The sequence below is a fragment of the Typopeltis vanoorti genome, chromosome 11 (assembly GCF_054136105.1).
Source record: "Typopeltis vanoorti isolate ZY-2024b chromosome 11, IOZ_Tvanoo_1.0, whole genome shotgun sequence".
In the NCBI taxonomy this organism is placed as follows: Eukaryota; Metazoa; Arthropoda; class Arachnida; order Uropygi; family Thelyphonidae; genus Typopeltis; species Typopeltis vanoorti.
In genome coordinates, this window is record NC_143559.1 from 41545778 (window position 1) to 41561064 (window position 15287).

Genomic DNA, 15287 nt, shown 5'->3' on the forward strand with positions numbered 1-15287 from the left:
TAACCTGCTTTACCTTAGGTATGCAATTTAATATTGCTTTCTCTAGATGACCCTTAACTATCTCCTATGCACAAACATCCTTACCATGCAGTGTTTTATGCTATGGCACAGATTTAAGCTTATCATAATCACCTGCTTTGGAGTTCCACATCCCTTCTTGACAGAATATTATTCAAGTTGTACAATGTCCGAAGTCAAGCCCCATGGTCACTTTCACCAATTAGAGGCAATGTATTCACCTTGGTTATGGCTAGCTCTTCTAATCCTATGACCAGGTCCAATACTCTCACTCTCCTAATCCCCTCCATCACATGCTGTCTCAAGTAATTATGTCTTAGAAGGTGTATAAATTCCATTTTCTTCTTGCCATGCAAAATTTTTTCCTTCCGGTCTGTATCTCTATAGTTGAAGTCCCCCCATAATAATCATTTGACCTGTATTCATTGTTTTAATTTGGCGATGCCTGTCTTCCAGATCATCCATGGAACTCCCAGGCTTATAATCCTAAATTATGCAGCCTACTGGGCTGATAAGAGTTCCTCAGATTGAGAGAGAGTTTAATGCAATCATATTTCTTGAGGTTTGGATAGTTAGTGAGGACCGAAACAGATTCAAGGGAAAACCTCTCGAGTTTAAATTTGCTTGAGTGGAATAAGGGAGCCCTTTTCCTGCAGATTCTGTGGCTGGTACCAGAGGGCATGGTCTGCTAAACCTGAGTGGCCACAGTAATGGAAACAAATGTAGTTTAATGCTCTGAAGTCCAAATGTTAGCTGTCTAGCCTGTTTGGTTATAGTAGGAAAGATTACAGTTGCAAGTGCCAGGTAAATCCAGCCTTTGTTGCTAGTCTTTAGGTGAGTCAATAAGGGATGCTAACCTTCTGTGCTGTTTAAAAGTAGTCACAAGGTTGTATTTCTTGGACCTTGGCTGCTTTTAGAATTGTTACTGTTACAGATGTACAGGATGGTGATGGATTAGTTGTAGTGTATGTTTGTGTGAAGGGAGGGAAGAGAAGCATGGGTATGGAATGTTAGTATCCTTTTTATCTGGTAGCCATCAGCTAAAAAGGTGTTTTGCATATAGCTTAGTTCAAGTAAGCACAGTGTTAATAGAACAAATAAATTTTGCCATGTTGACTAGAATTATTTTAATGCTATGCTGATGGGTAGTGAATAAATACATCCACCAATAGTACATCAGACTAGTAGCAGATGCATTTATCTGTGTGTGTGTGTGTGTGCGTGCATGTGTGTGTGTGTGATAGAGAGAGAGGGAGGGGGGGGATTTTCTATAGATGGTGAAGGCTAAGGATCCATCAGGTCATCTTGTAATCTAGGTTACTTTCTATTTCCATAGTAAATTGGATGTTGGCTATTCAAATAATAATGAAAAGTGTTAGGGTGTCCATGCTGTGGCCAAATAGTAAGTACATTTTTTTTTTTTTTCTTCTCCACCCTTACTATGAGTTGCCTCAGTTTGCACTGCCAAATGGGTCAGGTGTTACACTATCCAGGTATTTGCTTACGCTTGGAATCGCCGAACTTTATATAGTCTCTATATTCGGCATGAAACTCTTTGAGTTTCTTATTCGGCTAAGAAACAATATGGGATGTAATATCCCTTAACTTAAACAAGTTCATGTCGCCGAATTGAAGCCTTTGGCTCTTCATATAATTAGTAAATACATTGTTTACACAACATAGCAAGATAAGTAGGTCTAATGGAGAAGGGTTTAAGACATTCTTTTCAAACATCTCCATAACGATATTTGCTGCAGTGGGGAATGAGAGGGGAAAAAGAGAAGAGCTCATGGTTGTACCCTCTGTTTGTATAATTTTCCGTAATGAATTTAGTTTAATCCTTTATCCAAGTGTGAGCAAACAAAGTTTGCACCTGAAAATATCTTCAGGACTGGGGTAAGGTAAGTACAACACCGGGAAACTCGTAGCAAAGGTGGACCAAGCTACCAACATTCCTATCCCAGTATCTCCCATAACGCAAACACATCTCCTTGCGAATTGCGAATCCACAAGGAGATGTGCATTGCATTATGGGAGATACTGGAATAGGAGTGTTGTTAGCTTGTCCGAATTGCGAATACGCAAGGAGATGTGTTTTGCATTATGGGAGATACTGGGATAGGAGTGTTGTTAGCTTGGTCCAACTTTGCTACGAGTTGCCCGTGTTGTACTTACTATCTTACCCCAGTCCTGAAGATATTTTCAAGCACTAACTTTGTTTGCTCACACTTGGATAAAGGATTAAACTAAATTTATTATTGTCTAACCAAGTGAAAAATAAACTTTCAATATTTTCCTTGTCCAACAAAATAGTCAAGTTCATTGGGAACTGAAACAGGACCGAGTTTCAGTCATGAATAAGAAGAGACATCAAAACTGAATCTTGTTTACTCAACTGAAGTCGGCAGAGGTTTTTTGTATGTGAAGAGGTGGTGCCAGTAATATGAGAGCATGTTTGGCTGAGGTTGTTGTAAGTGGGTGAGTCTGTGCCATCTACATTTGGATATATCTTGGTCACTCACCTCTGGCGAGTGACCAAGATGATAGCAGGTCTATGGAATGAACCTTATGAGAACAGGTTGAAGATTTGCAGGTTGCAGAAATTCGTTGATAGGTCGAAAAGGGGAGATATGATTGAGACATTCAAATTGCTAAAGGGTTTCTATAGGATTAATTCAGAGGATATTTTTGAGATCAGGACTGGTGGTGGGAGAACTAGGGGACATCTATGGAAACTGGCAAGCGTGTGGTTAGCAAGGGTGTTAGAGCTGGGTTCTTTACTTTTAGAGTGGTAAATGAGTAGAATAAGCTGCCAGAGTCTGTTGTGGGTGCTATGACAGTGAGTGAGTTCAGGGCAAGGTATGACAGATACTGTGAGAATGTCGTATAGTTGTGTGGACATAATGTTTAGGGCCTCCCTCGATGAGTCTAAAGACTCCCTGAAGTCGCCCGTAATAATAATAATATTATTATTAAATTATTATTATTATTATTAAACAAGACCTCATGGAGTCAAAGACTCATCTAGGAGGTCCTTTTATCTCGCACACATCTCATCATACCGCGTCTTAAACACATTCAAACTACTTGCAGACACCACACTCTCAGGCAAGGCATTCCAATCACTCACAATTCTGCACGGAAAAAACCTGCCTCTCACTCCCCTACTCACACCCTCTTTATACAGTTTCCAGGGATGACCTTTGGTTCTCCCCTGATCTCCCACTATTCTCTGTAGAACTTCTCCACCATTGATCCTATAACAACCCCTTACCAACTTGTAGGTCTCTATCATATCTCCCCTCTTCCTTCTCTCCACTAGACTCTGCAAATTACATCTTTTCAATCTTTCCTCATACTCGACATTCCAGAGGTCAGAAACTACCTTAGTCAGTCGCCTTTGGACCCTTTCCACCATCTCTTCATCCTTCTGAAAACCAGGTGACCAAATCTGGGCACAATAGTCCATGTGTGGCCTAATCAAAGCCTTATACAATGGAACAAGAATCTCCCTACTTCTACACGTCAGTGTCCTCCGCATCATTCCCAGAAGTCTTTGTGTTGTCTTCACAATTTTGGTGATGTGTCCCCTAAATTTTAGATCCTTATCCACTATCACCCCAAGATCTCTTATTTCCTCTACTTCCAACAATATATTCTCACCAAGCATAAATTCCGCATCCCATCTTTGTTTTCCAAATTTTAAAACCTTACATTTTACAACATTGAACTCACATCCCCATTTGCTTGCCCAATCACTCAATTTATTCAAGTCTTCTTGCAAGGCCACAACATCTTCACTACTCTTTATGGTTCGTTCCAACTTTGCATCATCTGCAAACAACTGAATATCTCCATCCAAATCTTCGACAATATCATTAATATACAAGTTAAATAGTAATGGCCCTAAAACAGATCCCTGAGGCACTCCACTAGTGACTTTCCTTTTCCTGGATATTGCACCCCCCATACACAACTTGTTGATACCTATCAGATAGCCAGTCTCCAATCCAATGCACTAATCTAATATCCAACCCCATCTGCTCTAGTTTGACTGTCAACTTATCATGAGGTACTCTATCAAAAGCTTTTGCGAAATCCAAGTATATTACTGTGTATCCTTTTCCTCTGTCCAAGGAGGCAGTCACTTTATTGTAATAAGTAAGTAGATTACTAAAACACGACCTCCCTTTACCAAATCCATGCTGTCCATCAAAGATTATACCATTGTTGTCAACCCAACTCTGGATCCTAGTTCTCACAAGCTTCTCCAACAACTTAACCACAACACCTGACACACAGATAGGACTATAGTTTGATGCTTGAGTTCGATCCTCCTTTATGAAGTGGCACAATCTTGCCCTCCTTCCACTATTTAGGGACTTGACCGAGTGCAAGACTCATATTAAAAAAATATGTCAAGGCAGGTGTCAACTCTCTGGCACATTCCTTCAGAATACGCAGTGATATATTATCAAGTCCCACAGCCTTATTTACATCTAGTTTACTCAACTCCCCAAACACCTCTTGCTCACTTACAGTCAGTCTCTCCTCCCCATCATCAACTGCTCTTAATCTCTCCATGAAGTCACATTCACAAGATTGAAAGATCTTTATGAACTGCTCATTAAGTATCTCCACCACACATTCTGCAACAGCTGTCTTTATACCATTTCCTCCAATCAATGTCATCCTTCCATAATCATTCTTTCTTTTACTGGCCACATATCGAAAGAACTCCCTAGGATTCTTTTTAGCTTCATTAGCTAACTGCTGTTCATACCTCTCTTTAGCTACTCTCACCAACCAAGTCACCCTCCTTGCCTGGTCTTTGTAGACCTCATAAAATTGGTTACTTCCACTTCTCTTATGCTGCCTCCACAATGCCCTTTTTCTCTGTATTGCATGCTTAATCTCTTTATTCATCCATCTCACACCTATCTTATTTAACCTTCTCACCCATGGTATACATTTAGACATTGCATCTACTGAATATTTTTTGAAAATCCCCTAAGCTGCATTGATCTCTTTTCCAGCTAACTCCTCATTCCATGCTACCCTTGCAAGCTGTCTCCTGAGCTCTTCATAATCACCCCCCTTGTAGTTCCACATATACCCTTTTTTCACAGGGATCCTTGCACTGCTGGCAACCACCCAAGTAATCACCTCATGGTCACTTTCACCAATTGGTGGATGATTTAATACCTCATTGATAATTACATCCTCCGATGAGATGACCAAATCCATGACCCTTAATCCTCTTGTGCCCTCTGTTACATAATGTCTGAGGTAGTTATCCCTCAAAAACTCAAGAAACTCATTTTCTTTACTTCCAGTTGCTATCTCTTCATTCCACTCTATATTGCCATAATTAAAATCACCAATAATGATCACCCTTTTCTTATTTGCTTGGCTTATTTGACTATACATTTCACTATCACCACCATTCACATTACCAGGTCTATAACAACATCCCACCAAGTATTTGATTCTATTCACCTCTATCTCACACCATACTGCCTCAAAACCACTAGCCCCATTTCCCTCTTGCATCTCTACTTTGTATGGACATAACTCTTTCTCTATCATCAATAGCACTCCCCCTCCCTTTTTACCCCTTCTATCCTCACGAAATACATCATACCTTTCCATCTCTATTCCTGTCAGGATGTCATCCTCATCTAACCATGTCTCACTTATTCCGACAATCTCTGGGTGCACAGACACAATTAGTGCAACCATTTCATCCGCCTTGTTTCTTATACTTCTAGCATTGCTATACAAACACAACAACTCATTTCTGGATCTACAGATAGTTCCACTGATACCACTCACTCGATGTGATCTCTCCATGCTGGACTGGGGCCATTTCCCTTTCTGCTTCTTCATTTTCGAACCCTTTGCAATTCCATCCGTTTCCTTTTGATCCCTGATCATCCCATTACTTTCCTGCCTACACATGCTCTCACCTCCTCTTGGAGCATCCACCTGTCTCACGCTGTGTATCCCTGTCCACCCTGAGCCTCCCCTTTTCCCTGCTCCTCTTGCACACCCATTCTCTCATTTTCTATTCTCATACCACTCACTTCCCCATTCATTTCCACTTCTTCAATCTCTCCTGTCTTACTCTCCTGCTCTTCCACATCACTCCCCTCGATCTGATTCATTCTCTCTATTCACTTCTCCACTTTCCAGCAGCAGTCTCTCCAAGCGACTCACACCATAACCACTCAAATGCAGTCCATCGCTCCCATACAGCTCACTTCGTCCCTCAAACTCATTCCACACATTAACAAACTGTACTCCCATCTCCTCACACATTTCAGCCAGAATATCATTCATAATCCTTGCTCTCCGCCTCATTTCACCACAATCAAACCTAGGCAACACACTGACTACCCTTCCTGTCACATTATTCTCCTTTATCTTTCCAAGCAGTCTCCTGACATTCATTTTGTTCTCTCTCAAATCATTTGTACCAATTAATGCAATTAACTCTTTTGCTCGTTCCCGCCTCATATTCAATGCCTCAATCACTCTACTAATTTTGCCGCCTGGAAAACATACCTTGTGCATTTTATCCTCTAGCACACCTTTAATAATGGAGTCGCCATACAATGCCACTCGCTCATCTTTTGTTAACTGTTTCATGCCATCATGATTTATTTTAATAGTTTTGACCTGAATTCTCTTAATTTCATTCCTCATCCATTTCATTTCATGCTTCATCCAATCCAATTCACCTTCCGAACCTCGCGACTCATTCTCTCTATCATTAAATCTTTCTAACTTTCTAACTCTCAACCCCCTCTTCTCACTTTCCCTCTCATTCATCCTTCTTTGTTTCCGTACTTTCGGTCCAACATACGTCCAACTTTCACTATCATTCTTCTCACTTTCACTCTCACATATCTTTCTTTGTTTCTGTACTTTCGGACTAACATGCGTCTAACTTTCGCTATCATTCTTCTCACTTTTACTGTCATTCATCTTTCTTTGGTTCAGTACTTTCGTTCCAGCATGCGTCCAACTTTCGGCATCAGTCATTCTTTTTTCGCTATCATTCATTCTTTCGATTTTTTTTACTTGCGATTTCTGCATCACGCCATTTCTACTTTCATTCGTTCTCTCGATTTCGTTTCTTTCCGCCTCACTTTCGTCCCTTTTAACATCTGTTATGGTTGTCAAATCGCTCTTTTTCTTTTTTCCTGATTTTTTAACATTTTTTCGCCTGTTTTACTCACCATCCTTCTCTTTCAAACGTGCACTCATGACACAATCGGTACTAGCACTTTCTGTCATCAACTTCATATTCTCATTCATCAATTCCTCGTTCAAGTCACATTTCGCACACACCCTTCTTCCATCCGCACTAGACATCCACAAATCATTTATGTAATCGAAGGAATACATATAACAGACCTCACACTTAAAGAAACGACTGAAATCCAAATTAAAATCATGGAATGACAATGCCTCCGCCATTTTTTTTTTTTTTCTCTGCAGGTTACTAGGTCTAATATTAACGATTTCGTATTTAGTTTAAGCAAGAAAAAAAAAAAGCCCACACTAATAATATCGGTAGCGTACAATGTTTACAGCCGCTCTTACTTAATCAATTACGCATATATACTTAATTATTATATATATATATATATATATATATATATATATATATATATATATATATATATATATATATACTTAATTAAACATTTTTCAGAAGTGTATGAATGGTTGTGATCACTGTTTGTTAGTGGGATCATAGTTTAACTGGTGATAGGTAGAGTGATCTCTTAGAAACCTGGTCAACAGAGCAAAATTGATTGCTCTGATTACACTACAGAACTAAACCACATCCAAAAAAATACCTTTTTAGCCAATGGGTAAAACTCTCACGAAATAAAAAAATACTCCGAGATCCTAAAAAAAAAAAAAAAAAAAAAAAAAAAAAAAAAAAAAAAACTATCTTTTGACCCTCTCAAGCCACACAAAGTTAGCATCTCTTATTGATTACTAAATCACTTAAGGAATTGATAACGTAGATAAGAATATAAATTAAATTAGATTTTAATAAATATTTCCAATATTTCGGCAACGTCACAATGCCATCTTCAAAAGGAACTTACAAAAAAGGCATGTGCACGTAGGCACTACAACACAGTAACTGAGAATGAAGCTATTGTTCTCCTAAAAGTCCTGATGGTGCCCCCTAGCAGGCTAAGTAGGTGTTCTTGGCCATTGGGCTGAAGGTTTGCTGATGTAAGCCTCCCAAATTTGGGGTAGTCTCATACAACCAAATTTGTTGAGGTTTGGAGAGTTTCTTATGGCTGAGGCTGATTCCATGAATAGTCTTTCAAATTTGTATTTGCTACGGTGTATTACTGTAGCTTTCTTTCACCGTATTCTGTGGCATGTATCCAGAGCATGGTCTGCACGACCAGAGTGGCTGTACTTGTGAAAACGGATGTAGTCCTTGTGTTCCGAAATTCTGATATTCGCTGTCCTGCCTGTTTGGCGCAAGTAAGACGGTTTACAGCTGCAAGGGACCTGGTATACACCAGGTAGGTCTAGGAGAAGTGGTTGGTCTTAAGTGGAGCGGATAAGGGATGCCAATTTTCTGTATGGTCTGTAACAGGAGGTTGTCGTGTTTTTTTAAGATTTTGGTAATTTTTTCCAAGGTGCCTCAGATGTAGGGAATGGTGATGGATTTAGAGTAATCCTTGTTGTGGAGGGGGGGGGGTTGTTGGTTTCAATATTTTTTGGGGGGGGGGGGGGTAGCCATGGGCTGAGAAAGTGTTGAGGATGTGATTTAGTTCAGTGTATAGGGCCTTGTCATTAGAACAGATGAGTTTAGCCCTGTTGTATAGTGTTTTCACCACTCCATATTATTGTGTGTGGGGGGGGGGGTATTGTTGGTGAATGTACCTGCCTGTGTGGGTGGGTTTTCTATACACTGTAGCAAATACAAATTTGAAAAACTATTCATGGAATCAGCCTCAGCCCTAAGAAACTCTCCAAACCTCAACAAATTTGGTTGTATGAGACAGCCCCAAATTTGGGAGGCTTACATCAGCAGACCTGCAGCCTAACGGCCAAGAACACTTCCTTAGCCTTCTAGGGGGGGGGGGCACCATCAGGACTTTTAGCAGAAAAATAGCTTCATCACTTCATTCTCAGTTACTGTGGTGTAGTGTCTACATGCATGTGCATTTTTTGTAAGTTCCTTTTGAAGATGGCAAATTGACATTGTCAAAATATCGGAAATATTTATTAACGTTTAATTTAATTTATATTCTTATCTATGTTGTCAATTCCTTAAGTGATTTAGTAATCTCTTATTGGCTTGCTAAAGACTAGCTGCAACCTCTGAATTTACCTAGTGTCTATCAAATACCTTGCAGCTCCAAGGTATCTGATAGACACTAGGTTTCCTACTATGGCCAAAATAGGCTGAACAGCCAATATTGGGATATCAAAGCATGAAGACTGCATCTGCTTCCACCACTATAGCCACCCAAGTTTAGCAGGCCATGCCACAGGATCTGCTGGAAAAGCCACCTCACTCCACCAAAGCAAATTTAAACTCTTGAGAGACTTTTCCTTGAATCTGCTTCTGCCCTCACTATCTATCTTAACCTCAGCAAACATGCTTTCATTAAACTGCTTCTCAGCTGGGGAACTGTCATCTGCAGACAATCACCCTCAACAGGCAAGAACATCCAATCAAACCTGGTAGGCAGTATAATTTAGATCTATAGGCTTTCCTATAGTTCTTCTGTTCATTCTCACTTACTGATGTAGTGCCTACCTTTAACAAAACCTTGCTTTCATCTATTGCAGATCCTAGTGTTGTCTGTACCTCTGGATGTGATTCCTAATCATCTTTTCCAATAACTATAATTTGTCACATTAGTCTTAGATTGATTCTTATATATCTAGATCACTTTCCACTCATTAGGAATCTTGCCTGTGCTGAGTCAAGTTTAACAGCTTATTACTGAGTCATTTGTGCATTCTTTCAGCACCCAGGCCAATTCAGCTGGACTTCTGCATTTGAGCAAAACTCTTGTAACAGCCTTTAATAAATACTTCTTGTTCATTTACCTTTGGTCTTTTGTCCAGTTCCTCCTCAGTATTCAGAGAGCAAATGCATCTGCCTAGAAGAATACCTTACTAAAGAGATCACTTAACAACTCATCTATTTCTTGTGTATCTGAAAATTTTCTACCATTTAGATTACTGAGGTTATTCTTCTGTTATCATTAATCCTTTTACTTGCTACATCGCAATAAAATTCTTTCAGATTTCTTTTAGCCTGTTTGGCTAACTTCTTTTCATAATCTAATTTTGCTTTCCTCACCATGGCCACTCTCCTAGCCTACTCTTTATAACACTCCAGATCTCATCATTACTATTCTCATGATACATGATCCAAAATAAATATCCTGTTTTTATACAGCTCATACTTTAAAGTATTGTTATTATTATTATTACGTAACACATCCAAGGAGTCCAGACTCATTGAGGGAGGGCACCCACTCCACAATTCTCCATCTCCCCACATCTCCACTCAATCCACCAGCTACAACAAACTGCAACTTGCCGAACTTTATATATTTACTATATTCAGCATGAAACTCTTTGAGTTTCATATTTGGCTATGAAACAATATGGGATGTAATATCCCTTAACTTAAATAAGTTTATAAGTCACCGAATTGAAGCCTTTGGCTCTTCATATAATTAATAATTTCTTAAACACCTTCTTGGCAATTCTCATAGTAGGGTATATGTAAGTTCTGTTTGCTACAAACTTGGTATTTCTAGGTCTACCTACTCACTGATGAGACCTCAATAAAGGTTGAAACCGGTCTGGGTAGTGACCTTCTCTCACTCATAATGTAGAACAGTAATACAGCTCCTAGGAGCTGGGTTTCACATTATGGGGAAATATCAAGAATAGTGATCGGAGCTTGCTCCACCCTTACCATGAGTTGCCTCAGTGTTGCACTCCTAAAAGGGTCAGTTATAACACTATCTAGGTATTTGCTTACGCTTGGACTCGCCGAACTTTATATATTTACTATATTCAGCATGAAACTCTTTGAGTTTCTTATTTGGCTATGAAACAATATGGGATGTAATATCCTTTAACTTAAATAAGTTTATATGTTGCCGAATTGAAGCCTTTGGCTCTTCATATAATTAATAGTGTTAGATTACATTCACACAGTATCTGGTAAACTCCAGCTAATGATAGAGGTGCCAGTTTGTCTTTTGTAGATAGCAACAGATGAGAAATTTTGTTGATCAGAAAATATGTGCAAATGAGATAATACTTCTTCAAAATTCTACCAATCGTTCTGAGATGCCAAAAATATAAGATTGGAACCCTGTGGTCTGTTGAAGGACCCTGAGGTGTTGGAACATAGGAGTTAATTATCTGCTGGATTTGATTAGGGTTGTAACTATTAAATTTCATTAATATTTTGATCGAGAAGTTCTTGTTGTAAGGGAGAGGAGCACACCTTATGTGCCCTATCAATTAAAGACTTGATAACACCAGTTTTTTGAGAGGTGTGATGAGCAGGCTTTTGATGTTTGTTTCTGCCAGTAAAGGTAGGATTTCAATAAACACTGGTTGATAAATTACCAGAGGCTGTGTGTGTGTAAGATGGATGTCCAAAAATGGTAAACTACCAGCCTTTTCTTTTTTCCACTGCTGTATGTACTTTGTATTCTCGTTCCTTTGATTGGTTTGTTTCTACACACTGATGATGCACTGTTAGTTTCAGTATAAAATATCTGTACTTTCATTTCATTAAATTTAATTACTGTAGTTACCGTGTAATTTATTATTCAGATTCATATAGTGATTTATCACTATTTAATTCATCATTATAAGTATTTAGACTTATCTTCATATGTGTATGATCGCTCCCCCCCCCCTAATTTTCCGGGTACATTTTCTTTGTTCTATTTGTTCTTTTGCCATTTTATTATGCTCACATTAATTTTATTTGTAATCGAACTGTGCTAAGTTTATTTGGCTCACCTTAATGATTAAACATCATATTGCATTTATCCTTTTCTTAGTGTATGTTTATATGGTTAGGTGAGTGAGGGGAGTGGAGTGAGTCCGTCCGTCCGTCCATCCATCCGTCCTCCCTATGAGAATGTTTAAACTCATTTTCTATAAAAGAAGTCAGAGGACACAATATTAACTACAGTCACTATTGCATTTAATCTTCAAATAACACAGAATGTGACTTTTAGGTAGGTGGGTGATTGTGTGTGTTCGTGCATGCATGTCTTGCCACTTAAGTGACAAGCAAGAGGAAGAATGACTATCAGAGATTAACTTTAAGGAGTGCTGATGGTGATGAGATGACAGAAGCAGATAAAATAGTTGAGTTACTGAATGACCATTTTGCAAGGGTATATCCAAGTGAGTTTACTTCTGTAACATATGTAACAGACACTGATGTGGGAACAGAGGTGAATGATTGGAGGTTCCTAGGATATTGCGGAATCTCAGTTTAAATGCAGCTGTGGGATTAAATGGGATATCAGCTTGGGTTTTGCAAGAATGTGCAAGGGAATTGCAGTATCTCTAACTAGTCTTTTTTAATTTAAGTCTCAGCTCTGGTAGAGTTCCAAGGGAGTGGAAAGAAGCAAAATAATCCTTTGCGTAAGGGAGGTTCTAAGACTGCAGTAACAAATTATAGACCAATCAGTATCATGGGAATGGTGGTAAAAGTACTTGAAAAATGGGTGCAAAAAGATAATTCAAGAATGGGTAGATAAAAATATGATACTGTATGAAAAGCAACATGGCTTTGTGAATGATCAGTCATGCCTTAGTGGTTTACTAACTTTTTATAATAGAGTAACAGCTGCGTTGGGTAAAGGAAATGGCTACATGATGATTCTGCTAAATTTTTTGCAAACACATTTGACAGAATACCACATGAAGGTTTACACAAGTTCGAACAAATGGGAATGGATATGATGCTGGTTATGTGGATAAGAGGGTGACTGCTGGACAGATATCAAAAAGTTGTATATAGAGGGGCAGAATCAAGGTTGAGTAGTGATGTACCAAAAGGATTAGTGCTGGGACGACTACTGTTTAATTTGTATAAAAATGATATAGGAAATAATCAGTTGTTTGCTGATTATGCAAAATTAGGTAGAATAATAGTAAATCAAGGCGATGTGGAGAGCTTGCAGGATGATTTAAATAGGCTGTGAGTATAGACAAAAGATGATAATGTGTGTCCGTTTAATGTGGAGAAATACAAAAGTTATGCTTGAGATAAATAGATTACAAACTGTGTGCCACACTGATGGAACTGTACCCGAGAAATAGATGAAGCTAGAGATTTAGGGATGGTGGTAGACAAAGAGTTAAAGTTTAGACGACATATTGCTAAGGTAGCTCATAAGATTACTTGGCTATTGAAGAACACACACTAACGAGTAGAGATAAGGAAGCTGTTATTCCTCTTTATAAGCCCTAGATACATCCACATCTGGATTGCTGTGCTCAGGTCTGGTCTCCTGAGTTTCTTAGGGATGATGACGCCGTGGAGAAGATTCAGAGGCGAGCAACCAAGATGGTGATTGGTCTGTGGAATGTTCCCTTTGATGATAGATTGAGGGTGTGTGGATTGTAGAAGTTGGTTAATAGGAGGTAATGAGAGGATATAATAGAAGCATGTAAGTTACTTAAAGGGTTTTATAGAATTTATTCAGGGGAAATTTTTTTGCACTTGGCTAGAGGGGGTCAGAACAAGAGGTCACCCCTGGAAGTTGAATAAAGGTATGGTGGTTAGTAGGGATGAGAGGACTAAATTTTTTACTTGGAGAGTTGGGAATGATTGGAATGGGTTAACAGAGTCAGTTGTGAGTGCTTTGTCTGTTAATGGGTTCAAGGAGAGGTATGACAGATTACGAGGGTGGTCTGAAAAGTTTTCAGCCTAACAATGAAAAACCGAATTTATAATTTCAAAATTATTTTAATTTTTCAACATAATCTCCCTTAAGACTAATACCTTTATTCCAGCGATGCTCCAGTGCCATTATTCCATCCCTGTAGTGGTTCTCAGTAAGATCTGCAAAATACTCCTCTACAGCTGCAATCACCTTGATTCAAAGAAAAACACTGACCAGCAAGGAAGAGTTTTAGTTTTGGGAAGAGATAGAAGTCAGAGGGAACCAAATCTGGGGAATAGGGTGGATGTTTCAATAATTCATAGTGCAGATCCCTTAATTTTCCCATTGCCAAAACACCTTTGTGGGCAGATGCATTGTCCTGATGAAAGATGATTATTTTCTTCTGCAAATCAGGTCTTTTCTCACGAATTGTTTCTTCTAGTTTGGATAAAAGATCGGAATAATATTCCCTGGTTATTGTTTTACTCTTTTCAAAACAATTAATAAACAAAATGCTTTAGCATCCCAAAACACACCGAACTGGTTGGCCTAGTTGTTACCGTATCCCCTCTTCAGCCAAAAGGCTGTGGGTTCGAATCCCGCCATGGACATGGATTTTTGTGATTGTCTGTGAAAGTACTAGTGGTGGTAGTCAGCAGTAGATGCCATTGGTGTTAGATGATGAAGGTTAGTAGAGTAGTGAGATGAAGAGTTGTAGAGTAGATGCCCTTCCTTGATGAGTCTTTGGACTCCCTGGAGGTGTGGTGTGATAATAATAATAATAAAAAAATACTGATGCCATGACCTTTCCTGCTGATGGAACTCACTTTGTCTTCTTTGGCACTGAACAACCGGCTTCTGTCCACTATTTTGACTGCTGTTTGGATTCTGGTGTGTAATGGTGAATCCAAGTCTCATCCATAGTAATAAATCGACACACAAAATCAGTTTTATTCTTGTTAAAACGCTCCAAGCATTGTTCAGAGATTTTCATCTGAGTGCATTTTTGATCTGCTGTGAGCAAGCGCAGCACCTATCTTGCACAAAGCTTTTTAATTTGCAATTCCTTGTGCAAAATATATCTTACACGTTCTTTTGAAATGCCTATAGTCTCAGCAATTTCACCACTTTGACTCACCATTCATCCAATACCATATAGTGCACTCGATCAATGATTTCTGACGTTCTTACACTTTTTGGACGTCCTTCATGTGGGTCAACAACTCTGCACCTCATTTCTTAATTGTCGAAAATGAAGGAGAAGAGTACCCATAAACTATTATGAACTTCGAATGAATTTCTTTTGGTGTTAAACCTTCTTTTACAAAG

General features: G+C 38.9%; 1 protein-coding gene across 1 annotated transcript in view; it reads left to right on the plus strand.

Annotated features, from left to right (window-relative positions):
- Positions 1–15287, plus strand: part of LOC150101467 (serine/threonine-protein kinase Genghis Khan-like) — an 896778-nt gene that overhangs the window by 524145 nt on the left and 357346 nt on the right. The window lies entirely within an intron of this gene.